General features: G+C 45.8%; 2 long non-coding RNA genes across 3 annotated transcripts; both read left to right on the forward strand.

The window, feature by feature from the left end:
* On the forward strand, positions 78-8,603 carry LOC110404537. Its single transcript, XR_002442306.1, has 3 exons — positions 78-3,142; positions 6,963-7,152; positions 8,210-8,603. It is a non-coding gene; the product is annotated as an uncharacterized LOC110404537 (long non-coding RNA).
* LOC110404536 lies at positions 8,658-11,662 on the forward strand. Of its 2 annotated transcripts, XR_002442305.1 has the most exons (5): positions 8,658-8,767; positions 9,350-9,597; positions 10,356-10,470; positions 10,564-10,593; positions 10,669-11,662. It is a non-coding gene; the product is annotated as an uncharacterized LOC110404536 (long non-coding RNA). The 2 variants fall into 2 exon arrangements; XR_002442304.1 differs by lacking the exon at positions 10,564-10,593 and having other exon boundaries at positions 8,666-8,767.

An 11,811-nucleotide genomic window follows, 5' to 3' on the forward strand; every position in this document is an offset into this window, starting at 1 on the left:
CCCCCCCGGCCCTCCCAGGGCACCTCAGCTGCTGGAGGGAGTGGAGTGGAGCTCTTCTTTCTTGGAGGAAGGATGGGAAGACCAAGGTCTTTTGGGTGCGTGGGGGGGGTAGGGCAGCAGATGGAAGTAGGTGGGCCGGAGTGTTTGGAGGACTCGTGAAGGCTGGGGGTGCAGGGAGGGACCCTCAGGCATTGAGCAGCTACGTGCCTTGGTTGTTACACCTGGAGAAGACACACTGTTCCCACTGCTACTCCCATACTGGTCCAAGGCACCTTCAGGATTCTTCCAACCTGGATGCATGGGTGGGTGCTGGTGGCTGCTCCACACACAGCGCTCCCACGACCTCCTGACTAAGTGGGACTATTCAGACTGGGAGGTATTTGTGAATGCTAGGACTGGATAGGGAGGAATGAGGGAAAATAGAGGGGAGGTAGGGATTGGGAGGAAGTTGGAGGACACTGAGAATCATTGTGAGATGATAAGGAGGGACTGGATGGGGAATGGATGGAGTTGGGAGAGATTGGGATTGCTTTGGGAGGGACTGCTCCTCCCAGTACCCCAGTACTGGGGTGCCACTGCTGCTTGTCTCCCAGAGGTGTAGCCAGGAGACCACGTGTGTTGTCGGTGCTATCACCTGTCAAAAAGAAAGTGGTACTGCATGTGCTGGCTCTGCTCTTGCCGTTGCCATGGAGGAAATAACACCACTTCATCGCGTGCCTCTCCTTGTCTGGATGCTACGCGGCAATGGAAAACCACATTTTCCACAATGCTCCAGAACCTGGTTAACTGCTGGGCTGCTGGGTGCCCAGAGTGGTAAGAACAACAGACATATTCACATACCCACCCACTATATATGACCGCACCACAGAGTGCTCCCAGAAGTTGTCAGTGTACCCTGGGGTGGGCCAGAGAGCTCTGGAAGCAGCCTGGTGTGGCCTAGAGTATGCTGGGACATACTTGGACTGCAGCAGGGTACGCTGGAAGGCCTCTAGGGAACCCCAGAGCACACTGAAGTGCTCTGGGAGTACTGTAGGGTGCCCCACAGTCCACTTGAGCACCCTTGGAAGTCTCTGGGATGCAGTGGGAAGCCTTTAGGGCACCTTAGGGAATGCAGACTGTCTCTGGGAGTCCATTAGTGTGCCTTAGAAAATGTTGGGTAGCCCAGGGAGGCCCCTGGGGTGCGCTGTGAAGCCTTTTGTATGACCTAGAGAACTCTGGGGGGCTCTGAGAGTATGCTAGGGCATACTAGAAAATACTGGGGGCTCCTTGGAGTCCGGTAGGGCACACTGGGAAACCAGTGAAGAACCCTAGAGCATAATGAGGAGCTATGAGAGCGCTCTAGGATGCTCTGGAATGCCTCTAGAGCTTTTCCCCTTCCCTCACTGTAAGGTATTCCCAGAAAGGTGCAAACCACCTTTACCACGTGACCTCAGCGTTTTTCCTGTGGAGCACTTGAGGCATTGCCCCATGTCAGTCTCTCATGGCACCCCTGGAAGTGACCAAGGCCAGGCTGGGTGGGCTCTAAGCAGTCTGATCTGGTGGAGGGTGTCCAGCCCATGGTAGGTGTGGGGCATGTTCTCACCTGAAGGCGAGATGGCTAGGGAGCACACACCGCAGAGACGAGCAGTAAAAGAAAGGGGCAATCTTGAGACTCGCAAAGTTTTATCTTTCCCTCTAAATGGGAAAAATTTCTCTCTCTTCTGAGGACCAGGTACCTAGAAACAATGACACTCCACATAACCGGAGCATTAACTTTTTAACTCCCGGTGCACTACATGATGTTACGATGTGGAATACTGATTAAAAAAAATCATAAAACTGTGACACTACTGTAATGCTAATCCAGAGCACTGTATCTGGAGTCATGGCAGCATACAACCAAGAGCATTTGCAGCTGACCAATGAGAACCTGATTATGAAGCTTCAGGCTTGCTCTCTAGGCTATCTTGTTTATCAGGAATTCAAATCCAAAATTAGTGTTTTGAAGAAACAAGTTCCAACAGTTACTCACATCCAGGTATGAAATCCCTCAATTCTGTCTGAAACTTGTACTTGTCAGTTATGTTAGTAATTTATCATCACATTATATTATCACTGCAATTCCCCATGAGCTGAAGAGAGGCAACAGGACTTTGAGATACCTGAGTAAGAGTCCCTTTCTCTTCTCATTTGTCCAGGGATTTGGAGAATTGAGGATGTGGAATGGGTGGTGTGATTGTTCAGCATAAGGTTGGGCGTGTTTACAGGAGAGTAATGAAAAAATCTTTCTCCACTGTTGTAACTGAAATGTTTGTAAATGAAATATATGCTTTGCACTCTGTTACTACTTTATTTGGCCTGTTGACCCCCGTTTGTTCCTGCCTAAGTAGCAGGTGCTCTGCCCCAGCAGACAAACAAAAAAAAACCCCACAATCACAACCCCCAATTCATGAAAATAGCACTCTCTCTCATTAAATGTGGACCAGTTCTTTGTCTAATTTCTGTTCCAAGAAGCAGTAGTAGAGAATCCACTCTGAAGGCTTATAATTTTACATCACTCTTCCCTCCAGCAGCAGCATCTGCCACATGACCCTTACATATGAGAGTTTCTGTGCATTTCATTTAGTTACACATTTGTTCTCTAGCTGTGTTTCTGAAGGCCCATGCTCTTCATGGAGATAGTTTCAAGTCTTTCACAATGACAACTGATGAAATAAATAGTTAATGCTTCACTGTATCTCTCTTACTGCATATAGCTTGTAAGATGAGCATGTCTCCATTACATTTTATTTAACCAAAGGGAAGTTGGAAGCTGAGCAGCAGAAAGAGGCTTAGAATTGTAATTACTTCTCTTTAATTTGAAAACTAAAGTAAGTGCTCGTTTTCTGTTTTCAGTCCCAGTGGTGTTGCTATAAACAGAGGAAGGCATGTCAAATTGTTTTGGATTACCTATGAGCACACAAGGACCGAGTAGTGAAGACTGCAAAGGCTCCATGACAATTTCTTTTTCTTTTTTTTTGGTAAACATTTTGGGTAGAAATATCTGTGAAAATGTGTTTTATCTGTCCTGTTTTTGGATTCTTTCGTTTGGATTCAGTCAATAACCAGGATGTATCAAGCCAGAGGGTGTTACAGAGATTACCTGCAGTATTTCAGAGACCATGTAAGACACTGTTAAATGGATTCAGCATCTGAGTTTTTACTCCTCCCTAAATGAGTTTAAGTGGCTGTTGTTGTTGCTGTTCTTCAATCCTAGATAAATGACATTATAAAAATTCAAGCTTTTATCCAATCAAACTATGCACAAGAAGACTACAAAAACCTCAGTAAGTATTGCCAAACAAATAGAACTAATATGCCTTGAATCTCTATTTGCAAGAGATGCTGCTGGCATGATTGTTGTATTAGGCGGACCGGGGGACTTGGGATGTAACGCGTTAGGACCTTCCCTTGCTCTGTGATGGACACTTCAGGTGCCCTGAAGGGGCGGAGTCGAAGCAGGAGGTGTACTTAAGGAGCTTTCACATTGTAATAAACGCCATTTGATGCATCCCCATATTGGTGTCTGTGTTGCAATGGCCCTAGCGAGGGGAGATCGCTAGTCCCCAGCGGAAGCGGTTCGTTAATGGGGACAACACATGATGTATAACATCAAGACAGGAAAATCAGTTGAGATGACGTTGGTAAAGTGGTGCAAAGAGTAGGTAGTTGCTGAGGCTGAAGGAAAACTTGATTCCTGATAGCACTTTTGCTGCTGAGAAATAGAAATAGATTCTGAGATATACTCAGTAATGTGGGCTACCCCAAGCTGACACTTACTTTGTTCTTTAATGTTAACTTCTGTCATTATTTATTCTGTACAAGAAATTCGAGATTTTGTCAGAAGCTGTTCAGACGCGTTGCTGTTAACTTTATTCGGGACTGGCTGCTGCTTGACATGTGTCTACGCATTGATAACATATGTATTTCTTTAAGCTTCCTGTCCTCTTATGTTTTGTTGCTTATTTTGAGTTAATGCTGAAAATGTACATATGGGTGTGGTTTGGAAATCTGTCCACTTGCTCAGAGTGACCAAGATTTTCAGGAGGAGCCTGAGCTAATGAAACTGTGTGAAGAAGTTGTAACCTTGATCTGATCTAGTCAGCAACTTGAAAATAACCTCAATTTCATGGACAACAAAATTGGTCTGCTAGTGAAAAACAAAATTAGGCTGCAAGTAGGAAATGTGCTGCTGGGAGACCAAGAGAATGAATTGAGGCCAGTGGCAATTAGCGTGAAGAGCTCCTGGCCTTGGGTCCCAGTTGCTCTGACTTGGTGGAAAATATTCCCCCAGACTTACAGGTTTTCCTCCCAATAAGTTCTTACTCTGTTCCTCTTATTTAGCGTGTATCCCTAGAAAGATGACTGTAGAAGAACAGATGAGATGTGGAGCATTTTAAAAACAGACAAAACACCAGAAAAGAAAACCCACACAAAACTGCATTGACCCAATGCAGGCAGCAGACTGAATGTTGGAAGGCTTTGAGAGCTTTTTTGTTGTTCACTTGTGGTTAAATTAGTCACGAACTCGCACATTTTAATTTCTCATATTTTGGATGCTGTAACTGAGGGGGAGGTGATTTCAGAGCAGGAAATATACTCAGGCCACTCAGTGTTCGTTAATTGACAGAAGGCCCCTCATAGCGAGAAGCTTTTGAAGGAGAACAAGAAGCAGCTCTCTGACGCAATGATGCAGAACAAGCACAAGGGAGGTCTGAAAGCTTAGAGCAAAGAGAAGAGGGAAAAGCTGGAAGCCTCTTGGCATCTTCTCTACTTCCTTCTGGTATGCAGCTCCTCGTGCCGCTCCTAGAGAGCTCCTCTTGTCATAGAGGCTTGCACGTCTCGGCGAAGTCTTTGTGATGCACTATACCATTGAGGCACTGTAGTTCTTTGTGGCTGCATGCACCAAGCAGTTTTTCTTTGTGTTTTAGACTGACCCGGTGTACTTGGGCGAGCTGATTTTTCAGACGCCTTGAAGCAAGTCCACAAGGTTCCTGGGTTCAGTCGTCTTCACGCCGCGTAACCGCACGTCCAGTCCAAGAGAGGAACGTCTGTTGTGTTGGCTCTTCCAAGCAGCGTTGCGGGAAGAGATGGAGGGGGTTGTAGCCTGGGATGCAGCCCTGCTGTTGCACCGGTTTGGACAGATTCTAGAATAGAAGTGGTTCTCGTGTGATGTCCCATGCTAACTTGCAGGTCATGCTAAAGCATCCCTGTGTTCCGCTCGTCCTGTTTCACGTTAGTCCTTTGAGTAATCTGGAAAGGAGGAATTAACTTTGTTCATGAAGAATTAAGCCATTCCTTTTTAGTCCGTACTTTCTTGCTCGGCAAGGCACTGTTTTTGGTCTCGCCCAGTGCCTTCCTAAAAGGCAGTCCAGTCTAACTTCTGTAATGTCTGGTTTGTTGGAAGCAGGAGCTTCCAACAAACGGCAGACTCAGGCTTCATGGGCCAGAGACGGAGCGAATGCGAGGGCCTCTGGATTTCCAGAAACAAATGAGAAGGCTGAGAATCGGATGCTGTGTTTGACGCTTTTCCTGGCTGTCCTACTTAAGGATTCCCTCTGTCCGTAGGCACATTTGGTTGGTTTGGTTGCACCACAGGAGCTTGGTGTGTATGACCGAAGTTCTTTATGATACAGAGCTGCGCTGCCTGCTCTCTAGACCAAATATGCATAATGTTGGAGGAGGTTATGCTTTCTTTTTTTTTTTTTAACGCTTTTGAAGTATGAGGCTGGTACATGCCTTCAAACAGATAACATTTTAAGGAAATGTATTTTTCCTTCCCCCCCCTCCCCTTTTTCTTCTAGAAACCTCTCAGTAAGTAATGCCAATTGAATACAACTAATATAAATCTCTATTTGCAAGAGATACTGCCAGTGTGATGTATAACTTCAAGACAGTTAGGAAGATCAACTGGGATTAAGTTGGTAGAGTGGTGCAAAGAGTAGGTAGGCAGTTGCTGAGGCTGAAGGAAGACTTGATTCCTGATAGTACTTTTGCTGCTCAGAAATAGAACCGCAGATTCTGAGGTAACTTCACCTATATGGACTACCCCAGGCTGATACTTCATTCTTTAGTGTTGACATCTGTCATGATTTCTTCCGTACAAGGAATTCCAGGTGTTGTCAGAAGCTATTCAGACACGTTGGTGTTAATTTTATCCTAGACTGGCTGCTGCTTGACATGCTGTCTACACATTGATGACACACGTATTAGCTTATGTTTCCTGACCTCTGGTCATGTTCTGACAGTGGTGCTTAGGACATTAGAAGGGAATCTCTTTAGGAGATGGAAGAAGAGATGTTTCTTGCTTCAGTAATTAGCTTTGAGATGCGATGAGATGCCATCTAAGCTAGAAGACATCATGGGAAGAAAAAGGACCCGGGGATCAGTTCCATGTCAACCTCTGTTTGGTCTTTTTCCATTTTGCATGTAGCTACTACAGATATAAGTACTATTTGCAGGAAAACATCTGTTTTACTGGAGAATAAGCATAATATTGCAGTTTCTTTTGGTCCTAGTGTCTTTCTAACCCTAATACTTCAACCCTCTCTTCATTCCAAGTAACCAAGTCTCCCATTTCCTTCTCGAGTGGGCCTACATTTTCCTAGTGTTCCTTTTATCACTGATTTTACTTACACAAGCTTTTCTTGTTGCCCTTAGCACCCTTGGCCAGATTTAATTCTATCAGGGCTTTAGCTTTCCTAACCCGATCCCTGGCTTTTCAGGCAATTTCTCGATATCCCTCCCAGGCTTGCTGTCCTTGTGTCCACCCTCCATAGCCTTCCTTTTTGTGTTTGCATTTGTCCAGGAGCTGCTCATTCATTCATGCAGGCCTCCTGGCATTTTTGCCTGGCTTCCTCTTTGTTGGTATGCATCACTCCTGAGTTTGCAGGCAGTGATCCTTGAATGTTAATGAGCTTCCTTGGACCCCTGTTGCCTCCAAGGCTTGATCCTGCACTACTCTACGAAGCAAGTCTCTGAAGGGGTCAAAGTCTGCTCTCCTGAAGTCCAGGGAAGTGAACTTGCTGTGCCCGCCTCCTCGCTGCCCCAAGGACCTTGAATGCCAGCATGCCACAGACAGCGCAACTACTTCTGCCCTCGAAATTCACGTTCTCCACCAGCCTCTTCTTATTGGTGAGAATGAGGTCCAGCTTAGCACCTCTCTTCTTTGGCTCCTTTATCACTTGGAGAATGAAATTCTTATCAGTGCATTATAGGAACCTCTTGGATTGCCTGTGCCCGGCTGGGCTGTTCTTCCAACAAGCACTGAGGTGGTGAGGACTAGGGCTTGTGAACGTGCAGCTATTCCTGTCTGCTCGTAGAACATCTCATCCACTCAGTCATCCTGGTCAGGTGGCCTGTAGACTATCGCTATGTCATCTGTCCCTGCCCTCCCAGTAATCCTGATCTATAAACTCCTCATCTGTCCCCAGGCAGAGTTCTGTATGCTTCATTCTGGGTTGCTTTTTTCGTCAGTGCTTGATGTTTGCTAGATTTTGAGGATTTTTTGTTATTGTTTTGTTTTTAACATACTTTAAAAGAAGCAAAGAAAACAAAAAAGGCCTATGAAGTAAAAGCCAGCTCTCACAACACAGCACATTGCATGAGTTCTTGTCTTAACATGGAAATCTGAAGCTTGCATTTTCACTGATTTATTTGCAACCTGAGGTACTACTGCATGTCACAGATGATACTTCTTTAGCCTAGAGAGCGTGTCTGTGTGCTGTACAAAAAGATACACTTTTGAGTTAGCTGGGCCGTTTCTCACAATGGCTGTTGCAGGAACAGCAGAGGAAGTGAGAAGTCCTTAGCTCTTCCAGTGCCTCGAATCTTAATTAAAGTTAACGTACAGCTCTTGGCAGCTGAGTGAATGTAGGCTTAGATACCGCTGGGTATTGGGGAGCGGCCGTGGTGGTGGCTGTATGGGGCAGCGGAAGATTGAGGAGCTCTAGGAGCACTGCGGGAGCTCTGGACCCCCCTGGGACCCACACTGTCCCACAGAGCACCACAGAGTGCACCTGGAGCTGTGTGGCACATCACTCTGTTGTCTCCTCTCTCTGCTGCCTGTCTCTATGCTAATAGCTCCTCCTGAGCTTACTGTGCATTGTGGGAGAATGCGGAGGTGCAATCTCTTTGTTTTAACCACTCTGTGCCACCAGTCCACCTGTGTCTATGTCATTTGGTCCTCCAGGTAGCACAACGCATGCGTGCAGAAATGTGGAAGTGGCGTATCTGAGTACTGACCGCTCTGCGCAGCGAATCCGCCAATCTTTATTGTCCAGGCTGCCCACGCAGCTTCTCAGCATCTTGCTGTGTCAGTATTGCAATCTGTGCTCCCCTATCTATTAGAAATGTCACCAACTGACTTTGAGGACCAACTGGAATCAAAATATTTGAGCCCTTATAGCTTATCCATCGATAAGCCTCCCCTTACTGGAAAGACAGAACCAATTGCCTGTTGGCCATTATTGTCTGTCTGTCTGTCTGTCTTTCGTGCTGTGCTTCATGCCTGTATGGGAACTGCTTGGTCAGGGCCTGAACTGGTGACTGAGCACCTGCTGAGGGGTGTAGCTAGCCCTGAGAGCACAGGTGGAAGCAATTCACCTGTGGGAGTGGACAAGGGTGGAGCCTGGCTTCACCCCCCCCCCCCCGCACCCTCCTTTAAGGGCAGGCAGCCGAAGGGGAAGCATTTCTACCTGGAAGCTGCTTCCTTTGTTGTGTTGGGTGAGCCCTGATTCTTGGAAAAGGGGTAAGTGATTCTTCCAGATCATACCAGCTTATGACCTCTGTCTTTCTTGGGGAATCTGAAACTGGTTTACAGCAGCTGTATCTACTATTGCCTATCCTTATAATACCCTTCAATTCTTTTCTAAGGGAGACTAGTGGATTATATCCCTTTCTTTGAAGTGGTGTTAATGGTGCTTATGCAAGTTCCTTTCTTTCACTACTACCTCATTTCTGGAATGCTTCAGTCAGACTCAAGATAATACTAGAAGGCTGACTATATGTTACAGCTCTAGGAACGCCTTGAACTAATCCCCTATTCCTTAAAGCAGTTCTGCATTCTTGAGATTCTATGTACACCACTTCACATTTCTTTTCATCTGGTTGAGTCTCTGTTCTCTCTTTCATGGGCCTAACTTTATGATCTCCCCCTGGGAATTGAAGCTTTTTATGCTAGCACACTGTCCCAACAGATTTAACAACTGTAGTTACTGATGCTGTGCGTAAATCCTGCCCAGGCAGGGAGTTGTTGAAGGGTATTCTGTGCATCCTTTTCATTTGTTGAATGATGTTCTGTGTCTCTTTTTGATCTCATCCTGTTTTGCAGCTAAGTTGGTGTATGAGAACTGCTGAGTCACGGCCTGAACCACTGATTGAGCACCTGGAGGAAAGACCCAGTCAGCCTGGGGAGCACAGGTGAAGGCAATTCATCTGTGTGATGGGGAAGGGGTGGGGCCTGTCTTCACCCCTCTTCAGCCTCATTTAAGGGCTGATTGCCACTGAGGAAGGATCTCTTTCTAGAGATAGCTCCTTGGTGGAAGGTTTTCCCTGTGAACCCAGAATCTTCTGATACAGGTGAGTGATCTACTTCCCTTCTCCTGTAGCGTCTTTATGTCGTGCCGGTCCTCCCACCTCTTTGTAATACCTTCTCCATCACGTTGATCTTTTTCAATTGCTACAGTGGGGTTTAAGGATAGCTGGGTCTCCTCTAATTAGTAATTTCAGCACTGTGAAATCTAATTGAGCAGACAAAAGAACATCACAAACCACTCATTAATGTAATGCTTGTATACAGGCAGCTTTTGTGATGGCTGTGGGAAGTCCATTTAGAGATGGAATGGGTATTACAAGAGATTCATCTTGCTCGGTGGTATCTATTCCCTTAGCCCAATAAGCTACTCGGCTGGCGATAGGGTGAGGTGCATCTACCAGCCTGGGACCTAAGCTTAAGAAAACTCCCAGAACCCAGTAGCCATTTGTTTCATCCTCACTCAGTATAATGCAGTATCTGCCACTCAAGCATGCTAACCTCAAGTATTCTGTTACAGTTTCACCTGATTCTCTGCTATATCCTTCTTGCAAATTGGTGAACTGTAATAGATTGCAGAGGATAGTGGCAGATCACCCTGGGCTTCTGCAGTTCTTTCTCTTTCAACAGCAAATTTGCATTCGTATTCAGGGTATTTTTGGGAAATAAAGGCTTGTCCTCTTATGGATCGCTGTAGTTGAGATCACCCTAGATATCTCCATCCCAATCCTCAGGGGATAATATTAGCTTCCTAATATGTATGATACTCTAACACCCATCTGCCCTGAAATACCTTGCTTTGCAGCTGTGGGACCTGACAGCTTGAGGAATTGAGGCCCCTGGTCCGCTGCATACTGGGACTGGCACAAAGAAGCTCTGTGCCTAGAACATCCTGGGGATTGTACGAACAGGTGCACTTGGTGAGTTTTTCTGGAGCTGCTGAGCATGCAGACTTCCCCACCTGCACTGACTGTGCCCTGATGACTGAACTACTTTGTGTTGTTGTATCTCAGAGCCCCAGGTGCCTTGCCATGCTGCTGCCGGTAAGAGCAATGTGCACAGGGTGCAGCCTCCTCGTATATGGGGCAGTGCCTTCACTATTGTATTGTGTTCAACAGGTGGCAGCAGAGAACTGCAGTGCTTCTAGGCAGTGCAAGAACTGCACAGAGCCATTTGTGGCTTTTCATGAAGTCAGCAAGAAATGAAAAGCTGGATTTCTTGGAATGCCCAGGAACCTAACTTTGCTGACTGGTAACTCGTTACCTGTGCGGGAAAGGGCAATGTACATCCACCAATGTCTACTCAGTACAATGAGTACTAGGCACAACCTAGTACTCCCAGTGCTTGTTACTGTGCTTTAGGGTATCCTACAGGCTGCCTTTCCTTCTCCTACATTCTCCTTGTCTCTGGCCTTTCCCTGCAGTGTTCTCCTTGCCTTTGCCTTGGCTTTCTCTGGCTATTATTGTTGCCCTCGCCTGGGGCTGCCTTGCGGCATTCTCCTTGGCTTTGGCCTTGCCCTTGCCTGGGCCTTCTGTGTGGCATTATTCCAGCCATTGCCTTAGTTTCGGTTTTCCCTTGGGCATTCTAATTGCCTTTCTTTCTGCTTTTTCCTTCCCTCGCTGTTCTCCTTGCCTTTGCCTTGCTGTTCCCTTGGGTTTTCTGCTTGACTTTGCTTCACTGGGATTGAGAGGCAGCATTAATGTTGATCTTGACCTCAACCCCAAGCTTAATGGGAGCTCTAAAGATAATTACATTAACGCACAATGTGACTTTAAACCTAACCCTTAACCCAATGCTGAAAATGTCTCTAATGCTCAATGTAGCAATAAAAACAATGCCTGGAGATTTCTAAGTAACCTTAAGCCTAATTGTAATGTAAAAAAAAAAATTGTTGAACTAACTGTAACCTTAATCCTATAACTAGCTTAAATTATAACCCTAATGCTGCTCATCATCATTTTTATATCCTTAACGTAAAAATCCACTAAAACTAATCCAGAAAAATACCGTAACATAAAGAGTTACCTCAATCCTAAAGATAACCCAAGCCTCTACACTAATATAGCACTTAGTGTAATTTTCCTCTTAATTAAATGTTTCTATATTTCTAAATAGGGTTTAAATGCAATTGTAATGGTAATAGCCCAAATCTCTACTAATGTTGACTGCACGTACACCTCCTCCGAGTACACCTCAACTCTATATATTAGAAATTTCACCAACTGTCTTTGAGGACAGACTGGAATCAAAACATGTGGGCT

Source organism: Numida meleagris, chromosome 10, assembly GCF_002078875.1.
Source record: "Numida meleagris isolate 19003 breed g44 Domestic line chromosome 10, NumMel1.0, whole genome shotgun sequence".
NCBI classification, from domain to species: Eukaryota; Metazoa; Chordata; class Aves; order Galliformes; family Numididae; genus Numida; species Numida meleagris.